Below are 26,024 nucleotides of genomic sequence, written 5' to 3'. Positions count from 1 at the left end.
ACGGGAGGGGTTAGAAAAATGGAAAAAAGACTGAGAAGTACAACAGAACTAGTATGAGTCCATGTTTAATTATTCACCCTGGTTAACCACCCTATTGTCAACTATTACAAGACCTCTTATTTTGTTGATCTTATTTTTGACTTTTGGGCCATGCATTTTTAATAAGTTGATCGCTGTTGTTAAAAGGCGCTTAGAAGCTGCACATTTAATGCTGCTACGAAAGCAATATGAACAGATAGGAGATGGAGGAATTACTCCTATCCTCGGGCGGGCAAAAGAAGCATTGGATCGATTTAATGAACAAAATCAGGATAAAATAGAAAAGGGGGGATTGTAATGAACGGGTTAACTTTGTTCATGAAATCGAGAAGGGGGAAGAGACATATTGAGAGTTAACATATGCCTTGTGTAAATAACAAAGCTTGCTTAAGTGATGCGTAAAGGTCGCAGGAGGAGGGCAATGGCTATAACTTACTAGATAAGGGGGGAAAAGAGCAATGGCTATAACTTACCATATAAGGAGGGAAAAGAACAACAGCTATAACTTACTAGATAAGGAGAGGAAAGACAACAGCTGCAATTTACCAAGACTGTATTTCTCCACGTCAAAAGACGTTCTACATCAAAGGATACTCATCCTTGAGAAAATTTACCGAATCTGCATAGTAACAAACCTGCACGAATGAAGAAAGAAGAAGCAGGACAAGGCAGAGACTTACAAGAAAGGGGTACATGAAATGTATGTAAGGAATGTAACAGTAACATAAAGTTGCGGGCCTATGGCGGAGCATTGCCTCCCTGGCCGCCCAGCGCTGTTTTGCTCTCTTATCACTTGCTAATAAATTCGATTTTTTTATCCAATACAAATTGGCTCCTCCAATTTGTCACGAGCGTTTATAACAGCCACATTCTTCTTGATTTACTCCCTATTTAAGTACACAAATTCTGGAATTCTCTATTAGTTTATTTTTACAAAACTGCTGATGCGAGAATGAAATGCATATCAAAAAGATGCAGCACAACTGCTCTGGTCTATAAATTATTGGTATTCAATGCTGCATAGTTACGGTGCTACAATCTTGCCTAGAATTCATGTGATAAAGTAGATTGCAATTCTGAAACTGGGTAAAGAGATCCTGCTTTGCAGTCAGGAGTTGAAATGCAGCATTCTTGCCAATAACCCGCTGTGGAGATTGGCAGCTATACAGTGGCTTCCACACTTGTGCATTAACCCCGGTAGGCAGCTGAGCCCCATGCAGCCAGTCACTTGCCCCCTCACCCCAGCAGGATGCGGGAAAGAATTGGAAGGGTGAAAGTGAGGAAACTTGTGGGTTGAGATAAAGACAGTCTAATAAGTGAAGGAAAGTAGTGTGTGCAAGCAAAGCAGAATAAGGAATTCCTTTACTACCTCCCATCAGCAGGGATGATGATATTTAGCCAATTCCAGGAAAGTGGGGCTTTGTCACACGTAACAGTTACTTGGCAAGACAAATGCTGTAACTCCACAGAATCAAATCACAGAAGGGTTGAGTTCAGAAGGGACCTCCAGAAGTCACCTGATTCAGCCCCCCCCTGCTCAAGAGGGGCCTAGAGCCAGTTGCCCAGGACCATACCCAGACAACTTTTGTGTATCTCAAAGGATGGAGACTTCACAAGGTCCCTGGGCAACCTGTTCCAGTGCTCACTCACCCTCACCAGCCCTTCCTCCTCATTTTCCTGAGCTTTTATTGCTGCGCACAATGCCATATGGTATAAAATATCCCCCTGGCCAGTTTGGATCAGCTGTCCCGGCTTCTTGTGCAATCCCCAGTCTACTTGCTGGTAGGGGGCAGTGTGAGAAACAGAGGCAGCCTTGACACTTGCGAGCACTGTTCAGCAATAGCCAAAACACTGGTGTGTTGTCAACACTGTTTTGGTCACAGAACCATATACAAGGTGCTATGAAGAAAATTAACTCCACCCCATCCAAAACCAATGCAATACTACACAAAGGAGTTAGATACCTAGTAAGTGCCATGCTCTGGGCATGGAAGTAGATTTGAACATAAAACCTTAAAGAAATGCCTGTGGCGTACCAGAGACCAACTGATTTTTTAGGTTTACCAGATATCATTTCTCCTTGGTGGATACACTGTCTTTATTTGGTAGCTGAGAGACACTCTGCAAGGAAGCAAAGAAAGCAAGAAATTCAAAATGAAATCAAACAGATTTGAGGTGGTTTCATATGGTTTGATTGATGTGCCATCACATCAAAACCATCTTTAGAAATACATATCTCTGAATACATGCAGTTCTGCCCGGATGTGCATTCTTGAGAAACTAATAATAGATAATGCTTGTCAAACAGGAATGAAATTGTAATACAGAATTTTAACAGTTTCAAAAGGATGTACGACTCATACATAGTATAATAAACCAAAAAGGAAAATCAAAACACTTTGAAGAAAGTGTTAAAGCTTTCAACAGCATGTTACTATAGCTTATCTCTACCTTAACTTGGACTTTGACTGTAGGTCATCATTTAGGAAGTTACTGAAATCCACATTCATTAATGACAATGTGTGTCTGGACACAGAGCTGACTCGCAGTCACCCTGGAGATCGAAGTGAAATCCCTGCTGAACTGATTAGTTATGTATTCCATTAGAACATGCAGATGACATACAGTACTGTGAAACACTGTTTTATACTACTATGAGTACTGTTGTTCACCTTAGTGTACACCTAAAGTGATATTAAAGCAGGAAGGACCACAGGACTTCCTACTCTCCATTCCTCGGCCCTAATTGTTACCAGGCTGCTCACTATGCAACAGTGTGAGCAAATCACAGCAGCCTAAGAAAAATGCAGATGAAGCTCGTGCTGATAGATGCAAGAAAGCAAACCTCTTTCTGCCACTTTTCCTATCAAAATGTTTTGTAATCTCTACACAATTCATTTTTCAGCTTTGTTGTTTTATGTCTAGTCTGTCATCACCTAAAATGATAATGCAGCAAATGGGGGGGAAATGAACCATAATGATTAGACATATTTAGACAGTACACAGTCTCATAAATGTATCCTCCAGCTTCACACTTCCCCTTCTATTCTTAACTTTATTTTGAAAGCTCAAGATTGCCCATCCTTTGAAAGTTATGCCACCTGTTTCCATACAAAGCCATGCTCCTCTCGGATTCTCAGCTGCAATCACATTTCCATTTCTTGCAACATTCCTTTCTTACCTTTTACTTTGAAGACAAGGACTATTCCAGAACAATTTCTTAAAGCAGAGAGGGTTACGCAAAGAAAATAGTCAAATTATAACAAGCTTGCAGAACTGTGAATGCAAACTAAGATACACACACACCACACGAATAAATCACAACCTAAGGCATTACTTTTCAGGTTGCCCAGCTAAGCCATGATTTTAGATCTGGATGCATTACACATAGGCTTTTCTAGCAAGTGATTTTTACGAGGATGGTCATAGTCCCTTAAGTTAGACTCTAATCTTCTACACATTCTAGACAGTGTTGAACATGGTGCTCATGGTCACACCATGGCCACTTGAGTTCTTCTCCAACTGCTAGCTTTGAGCTAACAAATGAAATTGGAGTCCAAAACTCTTAAGAAGCCACCTTGCATACATCCCTTGTCCAGATCTGTTAAAACTCACAACCAGAACTAACCCAAGACAACACGGTCCACGTTTAAGAAAACAAATAGCAGTTGTGCTGTAAGTAAAGGACCTAACAAAACGTAATGTCATCACCTCCTATAATCCACTACTCTCCCTAGGCACCTCCCCCATTCTGTATTATATCCCCAGCCTACCAGCGTATCTTCTAACTGCTCTGCAACAACATCTACAGAAAAGGAGACAAAAGTGAGTGGTATGTTAGCCAAAACACAGTAAAGATGCAACTGAAATCAGTAATCAAGTTCAAGATGGTTAGGACACAGGAATGAGAGGGCAATGATGTGGCTTAAGAAACGATGAGGTAGTGCCAAGCTCATGGAGAAACATTACGCAAAACAGAGACGTGGTCGACATGATTTCGGGGGGTTTCAACTACAAAACATAGAAAAATAAATACAAAAGTATCTGTAGATTTTCTAATACTGAAATCCTTAAAAGAGATTCACTAGGCAGCAACTGCCAAAATCTATAAACAACATACCTTATAAATACTTCCAAACTTCTGTTGTGAGATATAACCTCCCCTATATCCCTCACCTCCAAAAAAAACCTTACCATGAATTTGTTTTCACCTTTGGACAGCATATCTGTGACAAAGTAGATTTTTTCCTAGTTGTTCTACAGCTTGATGCAATAGCTTTGGCTAGGAAAGGTGATAACACAATTTAAAAAAAAAAAAGTAATTTACAAATCATAAGTGTCTTACTTGTTCAGGAATGACTTGCATTAGCACTGTACATCACTGCTGCTACATGAAATCTGAACACAAAAATATGCTGCATCAATACTTAGAAAAAGCTAACAAAATTTTAACTGTGAAGACATAATAAAATGTTCCACTGATACCTATGTCATCAGATAACTTTCATTAGAAATGGCAAAACTTGTTTCTTAGTTGAGTGTTGAGCTTTCAAAATCATGACTCTATAAAAAAATAAAATAAAATCACAAAATGTGCAAAATGTCATTAATATTTTCCAGAGTTATCCCAGAAATGTTACAAACCACAGTAGGATATTTGTTTCTCCTCCAAAGGGTTACAACCATATAAAGAGATACTGAGTTTCTCTTTAGTCACTGCTTTATTCAGCTAGTTCTTACACTTAAAGCTTGTTAAAGTAAAACAAATTATTGGAGGGGGATGAGGAGAACAGTAAAAGGAGGGAGAGATAAGAGTAAGCAACTAAGTATTGCTGCAATGACATCATAACATAAAATACGTAGACATAAGAAGTGGTTGTAACTCCTTAAAACACGTTGGTCAAAGAGAACAGGTTACTATTACAGTAAGAGAGACATGGAAGAAGCTGCAATACATGTCTGAGATTGCATATCTTCTGCTGAATTTCAAAATATGTACCATTCTGGTAGTAAGGCATAGAAGTACTTCACCGTAATGCAAAGACACATACCTGTTTGTATGTTCTGATGTGAAATTTGGACTAGTTGGGAGATAATCTTTATCCCCTGGCCTGACTCTGTGCCTAGGAAATTAAGCAGCAAAGAAAATACCTCAGGGCAAACTCTGCTGTCTGCTTTAACAAGACCAGTTAAAGCTAAGCTTTCTGTCTAAACTCTAGTACTCGTCACTAACAGAAACTATACTAACACTGACAGACATTCATCTAACCTGTTTTATAAATGTGTTTTTCCAGTAGAAAACACTCAGTGACTATCCAGGACACCTGTGGAAAAACTGATCTTTAAGTAAGAGAACACTGCTCTTCCATCACAGATGACTTGGCATCACCCTCCATCTCAGAAAGTACCTGAGAACTTCCTGCTGTACTGTGTAGCAATGAATGCTGTAAAGGTAAAACAAAGAGAACAATTTATACTTTGCAATACACTATTTGGGGTGGTGGTGGTGTGGGGAGGTGGAAGCGATGAAGTTTGTGGGAGCTTTGTTGCCAAACCAACCAGCCCAGTTAATTGCAAAACAGGCAGCAGGGATATGACATAAACCATCTCTTCAGAAGAACAACACGTATTAAAACAGTCAGAATAGCAATTTCCAAGTCATATGCATACCAATAAATTCTACATCTTATTGGCCCAAAATAACATGAAAGTGCCACAGGAACACCAATCTCATCCAAAACTGCCACAAACTGTAATAATACAGTTTGGGTCCAGTTTCTTTAACTCTACCAGTACAATTTCCCATAGAAAGAGGGAAGATTAGTTATTCAATATGTCAGCCATTCATTTGCCCTCACTGCCTCATATCCTCAATGAAAACCTTCTAATGTGCATTTTCAGCATTTCTTCCCTCATGATTCTTTTCTCAAAAATCTTCAAAACATCAGCATGAAATATCAGCCAAAACTGTTGTAAGGGTTCTGGGTATGAGACAAGAAACCACTTTTTTTTCAGGGAGTGTAGTGGAACTGGGGACAAAAAGAAAAACATATTGCACTGAAATCATTCTTGCAGTTCAGCACTTTCCAGTGACTGTGAAACAAGATCTGAACACAATGCCAGGACCAGACCCATGGGCAAGGCATGCACTAACAACATGCAGGAAACCTGTGTAATGAACGGGTTAACTTTGTTCATGAAATCGCATGTGGGGGTAGGGATATTCTTCACTTATCTAAGACCATGAGTACCGATGATTAGCATATGTAGAGAGACGTTTACAGAGCATGAATGGGACTTGAGTCACCTAAAGAACAGCTGAGGAAAACTTCGGCCTTCATCCCAACAACCACCAGAAGGCAAATTACGACCACTTAACACCTGATGGCACAAGATACCGAAGATACCAGCCAGCCGTCATGTATCAGGGACTAAAAAGACTGTATAAATAAAGAGGCTCTTCCCCTGTTTGAGTGCGAGCTTGTGGCGGAGCACTGTCTCCCCGGCCGCCCAGCGCTGTTTTGCTCTTTTATCGCTTGCTAATAAATTTGATCTTTTATTTAATACAAATTGGCTCCTCCAATTTGTCACGAGCGTCTATAACAAACTTGGTGCCGTGACTCGGATCCAGGTTCTTTGGTGCGGGCCCTTTCAAGCGGGGAGGCGCCCTATCCCTGGATAGCCCCGTCTTGAAGAGGTGCTGCCGCCATACCCTGGACCCACGAACCCCTCTAAATTACGATAACTGAGCAAAAGAACCTGCAGGACCCCTTAAATTTTGTGCACGAAGACCAAACGAAGACCCCAGGAGCGGGTGAGTATATAAAGCGTGAGCCGTTTGGTTGGGGTGGTTATCCCGAGGTGCGATTGTGTGAGAGGTCTCTCTGAGATCACACGAGTGCGGACCCTCCAGTAGTGCAGTTCTCGTAGCCCGCGAGGGAGCGAGTCACGACCGAGGGGAAGTGAGTGTGTGTGTGTGGATAAAGGCACCTCGGAAGATGGGACAGAGGAAAAGCAAGCCCTCTGGACCCATGGGGATGGGGAAGGGAAATAAGTTACCAGACATACCCCCGGACAGTCCCCTAAGCCTGATGTTAAGATATTGAGACAGTTCACCAAGGAAAAAGGATAGGTCTAAGGAAAAAGATGATTAGTTATTGTATTGAGATTTGGGGTGGAAAACCTCCCAGCAATCCTCATGTACTCTCGCCTGTGTTCGGGTCCTCTGAGGATTGGGTGTGTCAACAATTAAATATATGGGTAAACAATAAAAGACCACCAGCCAGCCCAGAGGAAAGTGAATATGCTGCCTTATGGATTCCCCAATCCTGGGAAATGTCATTCCTCTTTGCCTTAAGGGAAAACAGACCAGATAAACTTCTAAAAGATGCTAAGGACCCCCTTTGGCCCCCTCCCTATGCCCCTCAGGCCCCTCCTCCTCAGGACCCACTCCAAGGCCAGGAAATAGCCCAGGCCCCTCAACCCCGGCACCCCCTCCCAGAAGGTCTGCACGTAATAAAATACGAAGAAAGGAAAGATTGTTCTTTCTTCGGGAAATGTTGGTGCCTGGTGAGGATGAACAGGGGGGACCGGGAACGGGGTATGTGGCAGTCCCCCTTAATACAGGGGATGTAAAAAATTTAAGAAGGAAATGGGGAATCTGTTAGATGATCCCCTGGGGGTAGCCGAAAGGTTGGATCAATTCTTGGGACTGAATTTGTACACGTGGGATGAATTACAGTCTATCCTGGGCATATTATTTACCGTAGAAGAAAGGGACAAGATTAGGGGGGCTGGGATGAGACTCTGGGACCAACAACATCAGGCTGGCCCGGCGACGGATCAAAAATAGCCCTTAAATCGGCCAAACTGGAATAATCAGGATCCAACTCACAGGAAAAAGATGATACCCCAATGGAATGGCTTGATTGAACCATTTGAGGTGGTTATTAAGAACCCCGAGATTCCAGTGAGAGTTAAACAATATCCCTTATCTAATGAAGGGAGAAGGGGACTAAAACCTGAGATTAAAAGACTATTGGGAAAGGGGGTACTCGAACCCTGCATGTCCCCCTTTAATACCCCGATTTTACCAGTAAAAAAATCCGATGGTAGCTATCGGTTGGTGCATGACCTAAGGGAAATCAATGGACTGTCAGCCGGTTCCCGGTAGTGACAAACCCACACACCCTGCTGAGTCAATTGGGACCCGAGAACCAATGGTATAGCGTAATAGATCTTAAGGATGCATTCTGGTCATGCCCTCTAAAGGAGAAATGTAGAGATTATTTTGCCTTCGAGTGGGAAGACCCAGACACTCATAGGAGACAGCAGTTAAGGTGGACTGTACTCCCCCAGGAGTTTACAGAATCCCCAAACTTATTTGGACAAGCCCTAGAACGGGTTCTACAGGAATACCAACTGCAGGATGGAGTTGTACTAATACAGTATGTAGATGACTTATTGTTAGCAGGAGAAAATCAAGAAACAGTCAGAAAAGAAAGCATACGGTTGTTAAATTTCTTGGGCCTTTAAGGCCTCAAGGTATCACGGCCAAAACTACAGTTTGTGGAAAAGGAGGTGAAATATTTAGGACACTGGATAAGCAAGGGGACTAAGAAGTTGGACCCCGAACGAGTAAATGGAATTTTATCACTGAAAGCCCCGAGGAGTAAACGACAGATTAGACAATTGTTGGGACTATTTGGGTATTGTAGGCAGTAGATTGAAAACTTTAGTGCGAAAACACGATTTTTGTATCAAAAGTTAACTATGGATGGGTTGCTTAAATGGACCCCGGAGGATGAAGAGAGATTAGAAGGTCTCAAGGCCGATCTAGTTAACGCCCCTGTCTTGAGTCTGCCTGATGTGAAAAGACCCTTTTATTTATTTGTGTCCACTGAGGAGGGGAGAGCATACGAGGTTTTGACCCAGGAATGGACAGGAAAAAAGAGACCCGTGGGGTACATTTCCAAATTATTAGACCCCGTCGGTAGAGGGTGGCCCACCTGTTTACAAGCAGTTGTTGCTGTAGCCCTGATAGTGGAAGAAGCAAATAAGATAACGTTTAGAAGTGAATTAAGGGTGTTCTCCCCTTATAATGGAGGGGATCTCCAACAAAAAGCTGAAAAATGGATCACCGATGCTAAGCTTTTAAAATATAAGAGGATCCTAATCCATTCCCCTAAATTGGAGATCGGAACAACGAACTTGCAAAATCTGGAGCAATTTTTGTATGGGAGTCCTGAAGAAAAATTAACACATAATTGCCTTCAGACCATTGAAGAACAAACAAAAATTAGGCTAGATCTGGAAGAAGTAGAATTGGGAGAGGGAGAAAAGTTATTCGCTGATGGGTCATCTCGAGTAATAACAGGGAAAAGGAAGTCAGGACAAGCAATAAGAGAGCCCAAGCGAATAACTGTGGTACATGTTAAGGAACACCAAAGAAGAACAACCCCTGAAATTCAGTGAAGCCAGGTGATATGGTTTTAATAAGAGCCTGGAAAGAATCCTCTCTCACTCCTAGGTGGGAGGGGCCCTTTCTTGTTTTACTTACCACAGAAACTGCTGTCCGAACTGCAGAACGAGGATGGACTCATGCAAGCAGGATCAAAGGACCAATTTGGAGTTCTCATTGAGAGGCGACCAAAGACCCTGACAGCTTGAAAATCAAGTTCCGAAGAAAAGTGGAGGAGTGAGACTGTCTTTTGTAAAAATCCTCACTGTATATGTTATCTTTATATGTTACAAGTGTAAACTTTGTAGAGAAAAGTGGTGGACACATTGCTCTTATGGGTATTCCCCTAGTGACATTTGCCACGAATGTTATAATTACGAACAGGAATTAATTGAGCAAGCATTATGTATGGGAATATCAACTGGAAAAATTATAAAAGACTCCAAAGAATGGTGGGATATTTTTGCTAAAGACATAAACCCTGAGAGGTGTTGTCTTTATGTAAATGCGTTATGCCCAACGAAGGCTGAAATAGTACAAGTATCCCGCAGACGAACAGTAGTCAGAGTGGGGTGGGGAGCTTGGGAAGTGAAAGATACAAACTGGGACGCATATGAGTCAAAGCAAAGTAAATATAAAGGAGGTTCCCCTGAAGAATACGACTGCTGCCGAGAAGATGGTACACCTCGCTGCTCTAAGCAACAGAGTAGGCAGAGAAGAGGGCAGAGACGTACTGCTGTGGGGATTAAGGTTGATGAACTACCTCCAGAGAAGGCTCACGGAGCCTCTTGACTTATTACTCCCAAATAAAACATCCTCAGAGCTTCCCCAAAGTCTCCCATCTCTCACCAGAGATGAAAACAAAAATCAAAATGATTATCAGCACCCTCGGAATACCTGTCGCAAGGGTAAAGGGACACCACTTTTCTCAAACTTGAGATTAAGCACTTGAATGATAGGACTGTTACTAATGCTAATAGAGACAACCCAAGGCAAAGGGAACCCCCACCAACCTTACAAATGGACGCTCTATAGGTGGGAGGATCAAAAAATACTACAGCAAGTAATTGCTGCCGGGGTCCCAAGCTTTAATCAATCCTTATGTCAGATCATACCCAGGAACCCATGTCTACATAACTTAGGCTTTTAGTTTTGTCCCAGTTCTAACCCTGGAAAGGGGTATTGCAACCATCCCGACTCTTACTATTGTGCTTATTGGGGTTGCAAAACTATAGCTTCTGATTGGATTCCTAGGTGAGGTACAGATAAATTCCTATCTGTAAGGTGGGGGTCTCATGGATGTACACCTGCTTCACATGGTTGGGATGGAAGCCAAACAGGACTATAGAGTGGAAATTGCCCATATATTTATATTAATGCAACCAACCCGAAAGATCCTGCTTGGTTAACCGAGGGAACATGGGGAGTCAGACTTTGAAAACCAGGCGCAGATTAAGGGGGAATAATTACGATAAGGAAAGAGCTGGTGCCAAATGAACCCTCTGGTGTAGGACCAAATTCAGTCCTAACAGAGGAAGATGATAGTAACAGTATTGTACAGACTGCTACTATCCTCCCTAATATAGACATCACTGAAAACAATATCTCGGGCGTATCAACAAGAATCAATCCATTGTGAGATATGCTCCCAGCCAGTTATCAGGTACTGAATGCCACCCACCCTAATATAACTAAGCATTGTTGGTTGTGTTACGACATTCGACCACCCTTTTATGAAGCTATTGGGGTAGACAGTAGATTTAAAAAGTCCAACGGAACAAAGCCAGCTCAGTGCTTATGGAATAAGGAATCTGGACGTAAACAAGGGATAACAAAGTCCCAAGTATCAAGAAAAGGAAGATGTATAGGGAATGTCCCAAAAGACAAACGACACCTGTGTAACACAATTCACAAATCAAGAGAAATAACAGCTGAGTGGTTAATTCCTACAGATAATACTAAGTGGATTTGTTCCCAAACTGAGCTTACACCTTGTATATCCCTAAAGGTTTTTAATTGGATAACTAAATATTGTATACAAGTAACTGTAATACCTAAGCTTATTTACCATCCCGAAGATTTTGTTTATGACTATCAAACTACTCAGGCCCATCACATACAAAAAAGTGAGCCCTTGACAGCCCTCACGGTAACAACCCTCATAGCAGTCGGAGCTGCTGGAGCTGGTACAGGAATAACCTCCCTCGTACAACAAAATCAAAAATTTCAATCCTTAAGAATAGCAGTCGACGAGGATTTGGCTAGGATAGAAAAAGCCATGACAGCCCTAGAACAGTCTGAGTCTGTTAGGTCTTTATCAGAAGTAGTATTACAAAACAGACAGGGCTTAGACCTAATGTTCATGCAGCAGGGGGAGTTATGTGCAGCCCTACGGGAAGAGTGTTGTGTATATGTTGACCATACTGGAGTAGTTAAAGATACAATGGCCAAGCTACGGGAGAGGTTAGAAAAACGGAAAAAAAGACAGGGAAGCACAACAGAGCTGGTATGAGTCTATGTTTAATTATTCACCCTGGTTAACCACCCTATTGTCAACTATTACAGGACCCCTTATCTTGTTGATCTTATTTTTGACTTTTGGGCCATGCATTTTTAATAAGTTGATCGCTATTGTTAAAGGGCGCTTAGAAGCTGCACACTTAATACTGTTACGAAAACAATATAAACAAATAAAGGATAAAGGAATTAATCCTATCCTCGGGCGGGCAAAAGAAGTATTAGATCGATTTAATGAACAAAATCAGGATAAAATAGAAAAGGGGGGATTGTAATGAACGGGTTAACTTTGTTCATGAAATCGCATGTGGGGGTAGGGATATTCTTCACTTATCTAAGACCATGAGTACCGATGATTAGCATATGTAGAGAGACGTTTACAGAGCATGAATGGGACTTGAGTCACCTAAAGAACAGCTGAGGAAAACTTCGGCCTTCATCCCAACAACCACCAGAAGGCAAATTACGACCACTTAACACCTGATGGCACAAGATACCGAAGATACCAGCCAGCCGTCATGTATCAGGGACTAAAAAGACTGTATAAATAAAGAGGCTCTTCCCCTGTTTGAGTGCGAGCTTGTGGCGGAGCACTGTCTCCCCGGCCGCCCAGCGCTGTTTTGCTCTTTTATCGCTTGCTAATAAATTTGATCTTTTATTTAATACAAATTGGCTCCTCCAATTTGTCACGAGCGTCTATAACACCTGGATGGATCGCCTGCATTACGTCATATTTCCACAATGAAAAGTTTTCCTTTAAATACTCATACACACACGAAGGTGAAGATGCATACCAGATACGGGGCTCAGAGATGAGCGGTGAGAAGACAATCACTGTGTAACATTTCTCACTCAATAGTAGACAGTTTGCTCTGGTCACACATTCTGTGATTTTACGATTAATGCAGAAGCCCTATAGAGTTGTCCCCACACAGAACCAGGTCAGATATATCAGGATTTAGTGGTTCATTTGCAGTTTCTTGCAAACACACCTATAATTTTTCCAAGACCAGCACAGGGGAATAACCACTTGGTATGCAGCATTCATACTAGTAAGTACTGAGGGAAAGGCACACACACTGAATAACATTCTTAAGTTTAGGTATTGCAAAGGCCTTATCTTGCATGCAGCACATAAGAAAAACACCTTGGGGCACCTCTGTAGTGTTTTGGTCGGGAGTGCAGGCCATTTCAGAAATGGATCATCAAGGAACACAATGCAATCTTGTTAAAGCAATCCTCCATGAGCCATCCGAGAAGTCATTCAGAAATCCCTTCAAGGTGGAGATAAAGCCTACTGAATTCTGAATCCAAGACACAAAACCTGTGCTGCTGAAAAAAACCATAGATCACACAAAAAGAATGAGACCTACCTTGGCCTCTGCAACCTCAGATAACATCCTGCTGTCTACAGGAGTCATTAGAAAAGCTAAGCAAGAAAGCTTACTTCAGCCCTGTTTGCTGACAATGAGTCAGCTTGTGCTCATTATTCCTTAGAGTTACAAGAAGGAAAAAAAAAAAAAAAAAAGAAAATAATCATGTTACCCGAGGACCAAAATTTGGACAGTGAGTTTCCCATACTACAAAGATGACCCAAGTAAAAAACACATAACAAAACAGCAACTTCGAAGTCAAACACAAAAGAAGGTATTTTAAGCAGAGCCTGGTCAACATATTATGGCACAAGTCAGAACACATACAGAATCATCTAATAAAGCCATAAGACTTTAACAGACCTTTTACCTCTATTACAGAATCTATGTTACTCTGGAAACATCTTATTGTGAAAATGTATATAAAGCACTTACTCTCTGCACTAACTTTAGATTTTTAATTCCTCAAAACCTCAGCATACCTGCTAGCACAGTATCACTGTGAGGCTTGACAGCTTGACAAAAGAAACACTATTTGGAGTTTGAATTGAGGACCCAGTCAGTGCAGCGTATGACACACTCACCTTCTAAAGTCTTAATTCCTTCCTTCACAAACTTCCTGGCAGTTTGTAAGAAGAAACAGGAAAAGTCTTATAACACTGAAAGGAATTTTAGAATTTCCTGTCACCCACTTGGCTCTTCAAGATCAAGGCTAAAGTAATTTTTGATATTTGCCTTTCACTTGGCAGACACGTTTTCAAGCTGTACTTTCAATCAACAGCAATGGCCACTGGAGGCTTGGCATGCACAGTTTTAGTGTTAATGGAACTATATACTGACATGTAATCATTTAAAAACCCCCAAACAACACAAAACATCTCACTCAACAGACTTCAGACAACAGAGATCTAATTTGCTGCATGCTAAGGTCTTCTTTCACCATAATCACTTTTGAATGAACTTATGGTCACAGCAGCAGAAGCATCTTTAGATTAGTACTTAAGAAACAAACTTGCAGCCTACAGTAGAGCAAAGCAGTCCAAATTTCAGTTTGGATAGAGTGTGCATCATAAGCACAATACTCCAATGAATAGTTGAACTTTTTTCCCATTAGAAGTTGTGTGACTAGATTAATCTTCACCATTCTGCTGGAAAAGACCAACATTGCAAACAGAAGGCAAGTAAAACATTTTATTCCATTATCTGTCCAGTACCTCACAGCACCAACAATGATCAGCCTGGAAACCATCAAACCTTCCTGCCCTCCAACTCCAAAATACCACAGTTACAGCTTCTCTACCACCCTTACAGACTTTGAATCCACTTTGTCCCACCAAAAACCTCAGCCCTCACATTACCACAAAACTGACAAATCTCGAATTATCATGTCATAGTGGCAATCCTTCCTGTTATCTTCTACCAAACTCCAGACCAAGAGAGGCATCCTTCACTGTCCTAAGACACGCATCCAAACTTCACACACTGCATGCAACCCTGATTTCTCAAGCACAATCTCAAGCCATTATGTATCTTCAAACTTTGAACAAATCTTCCAAACACTTGCAAACCATTGTGGTCCTCATAAAAGTTGTTCTACTCTCTATACCAACACTTTGCTTTGTTTCTAAGCATAAATTAATTTTACATTCTCTCTATTCAGCCAAACCTGTTCTTAGCAACCAGTATCATAGCCCCCTTCACTTCCAAGGGATCTGTTTCTACTGCTGCTGCCTTTGATGCACCTGCAACCCCCATGTCTGTAGGCTGAACTCTTTTCTGCTGGGAATTCTCTAGGCAAGGAACAGAAACTGGAACAAGCCTGGTACCTTCTTACAGCACCTTCCTGAACAGCCCTGATTTTCCTTCTGCTTCAGGGCCCCTTTGCTCCTCTGAGAAACACACTGTGGAATACCATTATGCCTGGCCCGATCTCCTACCACATGTCTAAAGGCTCCTACTCTACCTCTCCACTTTTAGTACTCTCAGTTTTTCATGGCTCTCTTTTTGACCAGCTCCTCTCTCCTTCCCATCTCAACTTGCACACATGAAGTCACCACTTCTACTTCTCTACTGCAAAGTCCATATCAGGCAACTCTGTACCCCTTTCTTTCAGTGAATTTCACATCTGGTGTCTCAGTTTGGGCACTGCTGCATAAACCAAAATTCTTTCTTCTCACAGTCTCCAGCCTCCCAGTTTCTGTTCATAACTCCATCAAATAAACAGGGCAAAAAGGTTGTACCCAATTCCAGTAACTCACGTCAGGAACTTGACCAATACACCTGCATCATCCTGAAAAAGCTGCAGAAACAAACAAGCAAAACACACCCTTCTTTACTCCAGTTGTAATAAAGAAATCTTCAGAAGACAAAACAGGCCAATGATATTCTATTCTGGAGTTTATTACAAATCACAGCAGAACAAGACTGAGGATAGCATTGTGCATCAGGAGAAAGCTATATGGACTGAGCCAGAAAACTAGCCGCCATAACTACCTACACCAAAGTGGTTAAAACTCAAAATGCCAGACATCAACATCCGGACCTTCTTTTCTCACAGAAGACATCCATACATTACCGACATAATTCAAAATATTTTCATAAATAGGTAGTTTTGAGGCTTTTGCTCAGCTTCTGGCTTTCTACTCGCCATAGAATCTCTGCCTATAAGGGAATCCCTGCCTATAAGGGAATCATGGCATCAGTCTCTCCAGAGACAACAGCAAAAGTTTCCAAAATCAAGCAGGTTATGTTGCAAAGCACACAATAGAAACAGCTATCAAGAACTATGTGCATATTAAAAACCCACCTTTTCCAACTTGCATAGTTTTTCAGTGGACCAAAAATTATCTGTCTCCTCAGGTATTTTAGTACCTACCCCACCCTAAATATCAGAGGCAAGTTGGGGGGAACCAGTATACAACTTAACTTCAGGGCCACTTGTAGATTCTTAAACCTAGAAAAAAATAAACCACAAAATTCAGAGTTCATGAAAAACTATGACTATTTACTGCGACACCGACCAAGTATTGGGCAATAAGGGAGAACAGGTGCTCCAGGGTACCGTAAGAGGAACATAAGACAATGTAAATCCAGATCTGTGTTAAAAGTTCCCTGGAAGCATTTGTTTTGAACCTTACTAGTAAAGTTCACTGAGTTACATGAGCAGAGCGGTAACAAAGCACTGCTCCGACAGAAACCCTTTACATCCATCGCAGGGCCCCGGCCAGCCTGACCAGGCCCCCCCAGTCCCACCTGTAAGACCCTCACTGCGCTCCCCAGGCGCCGCTCCCGCCCAAGGCCCCGGGGGGCCACCCCGTCACCGGGAAAGACGAGGGCCACGGGCTGGGTGAGGAGGAGGAGGCCGCTCCCGCGCTGCTCCACGCCTTCCGAGGGCCCCGCGGCTGCCGTGCCACCGACCAGCCTGGAGGGAACCTGGCACCACTGCGGCACAGAAGCAGCTGCCAGCCCCGCTTCGGGTCCTGCCGGGCCACCGAGACATCATCGAAACCCCTCGTCTGCAGAACGGCACCGGCGTGCACCTGAACCGGGCAGCGGCAGCCGCGGGCAGGGCGGTCCTGCGCGCACCGCGCTGCCAACAGCCTGGTTCGGGTTGCACTCGCAGCTCGCCAGCTCGAGGGGTAAGAAGAGTGACGGAGCAGCTGCGCCGCGCCCGGACGGCGCTGAGAAAGGCCCTGCGGCCCCGGCTGGGGCTCTCCGGTGAAGACTCCAGCTCACGCACCGCAGACGGCTGCCCTCTGAGAGGAAAGAACCGCACACCGGATGTCGCAGGGCGGCACCTCCGCCAACGACGCCACAGAGCGTGTATGGCTTCCGTACGGGAGTAAGCTGGTGCGAGTGCTGGCAGCGGCAGCTGGTCCCGGTTACTGCTGACCTCACGTGCTCAGTGCGCGGTACCGCAGCCTGCCGGCAGACAGACGCATGAGCAATGACGACTCGTTTGGAGCAGTACCAGACACGTGCAGCCCAGCCCAGCCCAGCCCAGCCTGCCAGGCGCTCGGTGGCTGCCCGGACTGCGATGGTGCACGCTTGCTGCCAGAGCACGCATGCGCAATGCGGCCTGCCGTACTCTGCTGCCCTCGCTCGAGCATGCCACATGCGCAGTACAGAGCGCCCCGCGCTGCTGCGCAGTGTGTGTTAGCGCAGGGTGCCACTGCAGTGTTTCGGTAGCACCAACCTAAATCTGGACAAAATACTAATTGGAAATGTCAAAATTTTTTACTAATTTGGACCACTTTACCGGATTTGACACAGGTGGACGGGCCACCTTTACTTAACTCGGAAAAGAAACATATATAATTTTTATGTGTTTGTTAAATAACCGGCCGTTCTCGCCACCCCTTCCCAGTGCTTAGAACAGGTCTTAGCTCTTGCCGTTAGTCCCTGTTGTCACAGGGACGCGAATTGTCTTCTCGTAGCTGCTTCGTGTCGCTTACAGGCCGGTACAGCTGCTCACCCCGTCGGTCCTCGCCGGTGCATCGGGACAGACAGAGCTGCTTGGAAGCGTTCACCGCTGCGGGTACGGCCGCGCGCCCGATGGGCTGCGATGCGCCGTCTGCCGTGTGACCAGCGCCTGGGAGCGGAGCGCGGCCGCCTGCAGTGCCGGGCTGTGCTCACCGGGGGTCAGCAGCGAGCGCGCCGGCCGCAGCGGCGGGCCCTGAGCGCTCGATGGCGCCGCTTCCCGTCGCAGTCCCCCCGCCCCGTCGTCGCCACACCTCTTGGGCCGTTCACGCGCGGCCGTGGACGGCGCACAGCAGCTTCCGCCGTGCTCGCGGCCGGCGCGTGCGTCGTGTCTCGGAGTAGTGCGGGAGCGAGTGCGGACGGGGGGCGCTCGGCGCTGAGTGGCCGGGAGCCGCGGCGAGGTGAGAGCTCGGCGCTGAGGGGCCGGGAGCCGCGGCGAGGCAGACGAGCGCTCGGCGCTGAGGGGCCGGGAGCCGCGGCGAGGTGAGAGCTCGGCGGTGAGGGGCCGGGAGCCGCAGCGAGGTGAGAGCTCGGCGCTGAGGGGCCGGGAGCCGCTGTGAGGCGAGTGCATCCCTTTGTCCGCGCTTGAGCGTGGGGGCGATTGCGGCCGGCCGGGGTCGTCGCTGCCTGGAGGCAAGTGCGCAGGGAGGGCTCGGCCCCGCCACGCTCAGTGCTGGGACACTGGGGAAAACTTTCCCTTTTCCTTATCTCGCTTTTAGGTCCCACAGCGTCTTCCGCAGTGTGGGCCTGTGTGCACACTCGGCTCTTCGGACCCTCTGGAGCTGTGGGGAAAGCAAATGGGCCCTGGAGCAGAATTTTGGCACAGCATCCACGGGAGGAGGTCAGCTGGTTGTAGCAAGCATGCCCAGGAGTGCTGGTGAGCAACGCAGAAGTTTAAAACTGGTGAACCAAGCAGACTTAAGGTACTTTTGAGTAAGGGACAATTAGTGCAGCCGCAAGTTAGTTACTTGAGAATGGAGGAAACAAAAACAGAGAGAGGAAAGATATCCTTGGGCACTCTGAAGCTACGTCTGTCCCTGTGCACAAAATGTGGGCACCAACTAAACCAAGGGTTAATTAAAACCTCCACTGAGCCTCCACAAGCCTTGCACAGCTTGTACAGCTGCTGCAAAGCATAAGGTTCCCCTGTCCCCAAGGCATCCACACACCACGCTGGTGATACTGAAAAGCCGAAGAAACTCTCTAAGACTCATTTTGGAGGTTTAGAAAGCAGGCATTCTTTATTGCAGTGCTGGATGCACATGGGATAGTTCCACCTAGCGTGCATGCCACAGCTTTAGCACAAACAGGTTATATAGAATAACTAATTGCATATTAATCAGATTAGTATACATATACATAAAAATGATGGCAACTGATTATCATAGTACTGCCTATATCTGATCATGCGCAATGAAGGATCCATTTGAGTCGAAGGGCTGCTTTTACGACCACCGACCCATTTGAAGTTCTTGCTGGCTGTCCTTGAAGTCTTTATTCTTGTCCTTGTTCTTTGATCTTGAAGCTTAATGCAGTTTCAATCGCACGTGGTCAGTTTCAGCATTGTTCTCATCTAGTGCACAGGAACATCTAGTCATAAGAGCAAAGAACTGCAAAACTTATGAGTAACTACCTCTACTAGTTAATTGCTTGGCTATACTTTTGTCTATTGTTTCAATCATAGTGTGAGTGTAAGATTTCTAATAATTATTTACCAAATCTCACTTTTACGGTCACCTAGCAGCAAACCAGTTTCCACGGCTGGTACAAAATATTAGAACCATCCAAATATTTAGACGCGCCATACAGAATGTATGGAAATATGCTATCACTGGGATCTGGATATTTCCAGTGCTGGTGCAGCAGTGTGATGCCTTCTCCTCCTCTAGGACATAGGGGTCCCCCATGGCTCTTCTGCGATGTGAGTTCCGTGATGCCTCTTTTGGGCTTCCCAGTGAGTTCTTTGCCATCACCATCTCCTCCTCTGTTGTGCCCAGGCATCCCTTGGTCAGTCTGTGAGATATTTTCCAGTGAGTCCTCAGGGTGGGATTTGCTTGCCAGAGGAAAAGGCTTTTGAGGCAGCATTAGTGACTGCAGGAGTTGTCTTACTGGTTGTCATAAATGCTTCTGTCTCTCAGCAGGTACCACTTCCCTTAAGGAGATGCTGGTTGGTGGTTATAGGTGTCATAGAATAGAATAGAATAGAATAGAATATTTCAGTTGGAAGGGATCTACAACGATCATCTAGTCCAACTGCCTGACCAATTCAGGGACGACCAAAAGTTGAAGCATGTTATTAAGGGCATTGTCCAAATGCCACTTAAACACTGACCCGCTTGGGGCATCATTGACCACCTCCCCAAGAAGCCTGTTGCAGTGTTTGACCACCCTCTTTCTAAGGAAAAGCTTCCTAATGTCCAGTCTAAACCTCCTCTGATGCAGCTTTGAGCCATTCCCATGCATCCTATCACTGGTTCCCAGGGAGAAGAGCTCAGCACCTCCCTCTCCACGTCCCCTCCTCAGGAAGCTGTAGAGAGCAATGAGGTCGTCCCTCAGCCTCGTTTTCTCCAAACTAGACAAACCCAGAGTCCTCAGCTGCTCCTCACAGGACATGCCTTCCAGCGCTGTCACCAGCTTGGTTGCCCTCCTCTGGAGATGTTCAAGCAGCTTCACATCTTCCTTAAATGGTGGGGCCCAGAACTGCACACAGTACTCCAGGTGAGGCCGCACCAATGCTGAATACAGCAGGATAATCCCCTCTTTTGACCGGCTGTGTTTGATGCCCCCCAGGATGCAGTTTGTCCTCTTGGCTGCCAGGGCACGCTGCTGGCTCCTATTGAGCCTGCTGCTGACCAGCACCCCCGGGTTCCTTTCTGCAGGGCTGCTTTCCAGCCACTCCTCTCCCAATTTAGACTTGTGCCTGGTGTTACTCCATCCCAGGTGCAGAATGCTTGTTAAATTTCATGCCATTGATGATTGCCTAATGCTCCAATCTATCTAGATCCCTCTGCAAGGCCTCTTGGCCCTCGAGAGGGCTAATGGCATCTCCCAGTTTGGTATCATGAGCAAACTTGCTAATGGTGCGTTCGACTCCCGCATCTAGATCTTTGATAAAAATGTTGAACAGAAGTGGCCCTAGAATTGAGCCCTGAGGAACACCACTGGTGACCGGTTGCCAGCCAGATGTAGCCCCACTGGCTCTGGATATTTGCCTGTGGAGCTCAGAGGACCACAAATATTAATTGTCTGCAATGGAGATGAATTAGTGCTCTCAGTGGTGCAGGTAGGTTCTGTGGAAGTGCATCTTAGTGCAGCCATATGGATTGATTCATGCATATGGTCACATGTGAATGGTGACTGAAACCAAGCGTATGAACAGTGACTGTAAAGTGTTCTTGGTGTGTTCATGTTCTACTGCTCTGCCCAATAAAGGGGAAAATTTTAAAACTGTGGGCTAACGTTACTCAGCTTCTTGTTACAGTCTTCCTGGTTATATATGCTTTGGAATTTGTCCCTTAAAACAGAGTTCAGAGTTTTTCACTTAAGGTTTGCTGTTTAAAGTTTGTTTTGCACGGTTTCTCACTTGAGAGTTGAGCTTTATTACTTTAATTTTTAGGGCTCAGTGTTTATCAACTGGAGTTTACAGTTTACTCTCTTACTGATCAGGACACAGGATTTTAGATCTAACCTCATCAATACATTCTAAATCCCCAGTGATCGTTTGGGTTCTGAGATTTACAGTTTATTGCGGAGACTCGATTAAGCGCTCAAACTCTCTGTGCAAGATTCCCTTTATTTCACAAAAGAATTCAACTTATATATGTTTCAACAAAGATCCAGAAAGTACTAATGGCACACAGCCAATACTACTAGCACAGGAGGGCATATCTGGCCCAGCTGGGATGTTTGCCAGTCCTCAGAACCGTTAAAGATAAAAACATTCCATAGACATACTCGTGACTGTCTTCAGCCACATCTTCCCAGGCCTACACAAGGCCATCCTCCAACCTGACCTTGTGAAACTAGTTCTTCAAGGGCTTGGCAAACATGCAGCACAACAAATTCTAACGGTCACTCTTGAAAACAAATGCCAGGTGTTCCGAGCTGCTCCCACATTTATCACTTTAGGGTTCAGGTTTAATGGCATACTGTTAAATAGAAAGGTCTAACTCCTTAGAAAATAAACTTAAGCTCTCAACCATAAACAGTAGACTGTGAAACCTTCTTTGGGGTTTGTAACTGTAATGCACCAGGAGTAGTTTTTGTTATGATCCGAGAGGGAAAGGCACTTGGAGTCCATAAGGTATTGATCAAAATTCCATTTATTGAAGCTAACTCTAGAAGGAAGAGTGGGATAGTATACATAATCTTATGTCCCTTTGTTGTTACAAAAACTTGGGTCTGTTACCCGGTGTGTGTCACCCAATTTACACACAGAGTCATGGTATTTTCTTTTATTACATAAATGCACAGATATGGGTGCATGGCACAAACCAGCACACCATCAGTACAAACTGACAGTTATTTACACACAAAATTTAGTCAGCTAATACATATTCATTGTTACTCTATTAAATGATTGGTTTGCCTATCATGTAAATAACTACACATGCCTGCTATGATTTTTTGAGACCTTTACTTCCTTAAGCTTTTGGGTCGTTGGGTTCCTTGAGTCGGTGGTCATGATCTCTGCCTGCCAGAATTACCTTTCCTCTTGTTTCACTTAAATTTGGCAACACTTAGCAGTCCTTCACGGACCTTTAACAAAGCAGACTGTCATTCAGTTTGGGGTTTTGTTCTTAGCAATATCGTGGTTTACAATGCCAAAGTATTGTTAGGGTAAAATGAACTAATTTAATCTTTATTAATATCACTTTCAAATGCCAGGAACCCCAAGTTGTGCAGAATCAGAGGTACCTCCAGTCAGGGCATGGCACATGGTGCAGATCCTGTCTGTGGGGGAGGTTCTGCAGACATCTTTGTCTTCAGAGCTCTTATGGGATTCTCTTAGAAGAAAATAATTCCATTCATTATTTCTACTATCAAACAGAAGAAGGTTCACATGACAAACTGCTGCTTTGCTTTAAGATAAAAGACAAGGACTTGCAGGTGGTGTAAATGCCAATGTGAAGTGGGAGCTGCCTACAGGCTCTTTTGTTATGATAAACTGCCTAAATTTATCCTACAAGCAAGGAATATGCTCGGCACAACACAGATTTGAAAGCCAACCTAAGCCGAGGCCTGTGCCTTCTCAGATTAACTGTTGTGTGGATCACCAACTCCTCGATACACAACAGTCTTCCTGTTAGGATCGCTACAGTTATCTTCCCCTGTGCCCCCTGTTCAGTTCTGTGCTCCAACCTGAGGTCTAGGATTGATACAGTGCAGGCACAGTATAGTGAGCCAAACTGCTGAGGTGGCTGGGAGGTAAGACCTGTGAAAGTTTCTCGCAGGGCTCTTGCCTAGGGGTAGGGCAGAAGCACCTGTAGATCAGATAAGGGGTTTTCCTCTCAGATACCAGTCCTGAACCATACATTTGAAGGAGAAATCTTGGAGGACATGGACAGCTCCTCAGTGTTTTGCCCCAAGAGCAGTAACAGGAACCAACTCTTAGCAACTGGATTAATGAACGCTGGTCCAGTAATGAGTCTTAAGGTGCTGCAGGTAAACTAGGAGTGTGCTGGCACAGAGCCTTGTGGCAGACTGACTCTCAATTGCTGCTTTTGTTGATTAATTAATTAAATGATTGCTTTATTCTTTGCACTCATGGCTGTGGTTCTTGCTGTCCCTTTGCACTCAATAAAGTGTGTGAGGACAGTGTCTGGGGGCGGAGGTTACACATTGTACGAGGGAGTTGGTCCCAGGGTCTTAGATTCACCTCAGAGGAATCCCTGTGCTGTCATAGAGTTGTAGGGGATTTCCCTTTCATTGCCATGGAAACTTGAGAGTTGTCAGTGGCATTTCCAATCATCCCAGCAGCACGTGGGACCACTCCAGGGCCTTGTTTGTGAAGTCCCCAGCCTGCTCCTGGGCTTGCTGTCAGCACTCTCGGCTATGTGGACAATGTCTGGGGTTGAGGGCCAGGGCCAGCAAAAGCAGTGCCGGGAGGCAGGGTTTCCACAGGGTCAGGGGCTGCCTGTAGGCACTGTTCTGTGAGCCACACTGAGCCCCATGACAGGCCTTAGGGCCCTTTTGGTGTGCAGCGAGGCGCTTCGTTTGTGTTGGGAGCGTGCCCCCACACCCTCTGTACCTCTCAGGTCACATTCAGGGTTGCCCCTGAGCCCTTTTGTGTGCTCCAGATCCTTCTTTGTCTTACAACATGCCACAAAGTTTTCTGTTCATCTTGTTCCCATTGCAGAGTTTTTCCAATGCTTTCCTGTGTGCTCTGGGGTCGTATTTTGACGGAGCCCAGGGGAGGAGGAGGTGAGGCGCTGTGGGGGTCGGGCCATGCCCCCCTGTTCCTGCTGGGCTCCAGCTGCGGGCCAGGGCTGGAGAAGCCCCAGGTGCGGGCAGTGAGGCTGGTGGCGACGGCCCCTCCCTGTAATGGGGGGGCTGCCAGGGCGGGAGCTGGGGGCTCACTGGGGGGCTAGGAGCACCGAGCCCGGCGGCGGGGCTGTGCACTCGACCGGCAAGCACCGGGGAAAGCCCCGAGGAGGACGGCGGCGACCGTGTCGGACGCACGGAGCGGCGGCAGCGGGGCCGCACCGTGTCGGAGCGGGGGCGGCGGGCGCTGCCCGGAGCTGCGCTGGAGCCTCGGCGGAGATTCCGGCTGCCCCGGCGGGGGAGGACGGGGGACAGCACGGGACGGGACGGAAGCGAAAACGCTGTCCCCTCACGGTCGGAAAGCAGGAAAACTGCCTCCCGCGGCATGCCGGGAGCTGTAGTCCTGGAGCACGGAGCTTCTGGTCAGCCATGGTGCCTCCCGGGGCATGCCGGGAGATGTAGTCTTCCGGCGCTCGCCTGCCGGGCGGCCGGACTGTGTTTGCCAGTGCATGCCGGGAGCTGCAGTTTTTGCGGACTCGGCGGCCGGGCAGCAGCGTGGCTCTCGGGCGCGGGCGGCGCGGCGTAGTCCTCGCTGCCGCCGCGGCCCCCGGAGTCCGACCACGTCAGACTCAGAGGAGCGTCGCCGGTTTCGCGTGGTTTTCCGCGGCGCATGCGCCGTCCTGCGTGTGGGGCAGCCCGGCGTTCGCGCGCCGGCTCCGGCCCCTCCGGCGCATGTGCGGTCCCCGGGAGCAGCGTGGCGGTGCGCAGGGCGCGTGTCTCGGCGGCAGCGGGCGAGCGCCGGGACCGCGGGTGAGGCGAGCGATCCCCTCCGGCGGGGGCGAGGGCGGGGGCGGGGGGTGCCTCCTGCCCGCTGGCCGCCCGGGGCTGCCGGGCCGGGAAGCTACGAAGCGGCCACCGCGGCAGGCTCCCGGTCCGCCGGAGGCGAGCCGGGCCAGGGCAGCGCCGGGGAGTTCCCCGAGAGCCGCCGGTAGAAGGGAAGAGGGGACGGAGGCGCGCACCCCCCAGGCGCGGCCAGCGGGCGCCTCCCCGAGTCGCCAGAGCTCCCCCGGCCCCGCTCGGCCCGTGCGGCTGCCCCCAGCTCCAGCCCCTCCCCTGAAGCCTGTGCTGTGGCCGCAGGCAGCCCCGGAGCCCTGTCGTGAGGGCAGCAAGCCGGCCCTGCGGTGTTCTCGAGTCTCCCTCAACGTGGGTGCCGCTAGCAGCGGCGCGGGGAACGAGCGGCGTCTGCGGAAGCCCCTGCGGAAGGAGGGGGCTCCGGCCAGGGTCGAGCTGCGGTCATAACGGTCACTGCTGCCTCTTTCCCTCTCCCAGAGGCCAGGCTGTGGGTGCGGTTGTCCGTTCGTCCCCCGGGGATGCCGTTGAAAGCAGCAGCCTCAGGCTTGCGTGGGCTGTCTCTGCCTGGCCTCCCTCTCCTCGCGGCGCGGGAGCGCAGAGGGACAGGCGGAGCGCTTACTGGCTGTGGGCAGGAGCTGCTGAAGCTGGAGAGGCCACAGAAGGGTAAAGAAGAAGAAACGGAAGGCCGACTGGCCGGCAGCTGCCTCCCGCTGCAGGCAAGAGAGAGCCTGCCTCTCCGGGTGTGGAAGGATCCCTCCTCGTAGTCCGCAGCAGGTCAGACTGCCAGTGTGCACCGCAGGGTCTGTGTGCATCACCAACAG

General features: G+C 46.7%; 1 protein-coding gene across 17 annotated transcripts in view; it reads right to left on the bottom strand.

Annotated features, from left to right (window-relative positions):
• Positions 1-17,354, bottom strand: part of ZC3H12B (zinc finger CCCH-type containing 12B) — an 88,858-nt gene extending 71,504 nt beyond the window's left edge. For 2 of the 17 annotated variants that reach the window (XR_005931032.1, XR_005931031.1), the window contains exons 1-4: positions 16,196-17,354; positions 12,722-15,688; positions 4,234-6,207; positions 2,104-3,258 (exon numbers count right to left, since the gene is read on the bottom strand). The gene's annotated coding sequence lies outside the window, so the exon portion shown is untranslated. The remainder of the gene's footprint in view (positions 1-2,103; positions 3,259-4,233; positions 6,208-12,721; positions 15,689-16,195) is intronic. The other 15 variants (XR_005931037.1, XR_005931036.1, XR_005931033.1 and 12 more) reach the window with 14 other exon arrangements.
• Between the last annotated feature and the right edge of the window lie 8,670 nt (positions 17,355-26,024).

This window comes from Aquila chrysaetos, chromosome 21 (assembly GCF_900496995.4).
Source record: "Aquila chrysaetos chrysaetos chromosome 21, bAquChr1.4, whole genome shotgun sequence".
NCBI classification, from domain to species: domain Eukaryota; kingdom Metazoa; phylum Chordata; class Aves; order Accipitriformes; family Accipitridae; genus Aquila; species Aquila chrysaetos.
The sequence above is the reverse complement of the archived record's forward strand: the minus strand, read 5'-3'. Positions and strand labels throughout refer to the sequence as shown.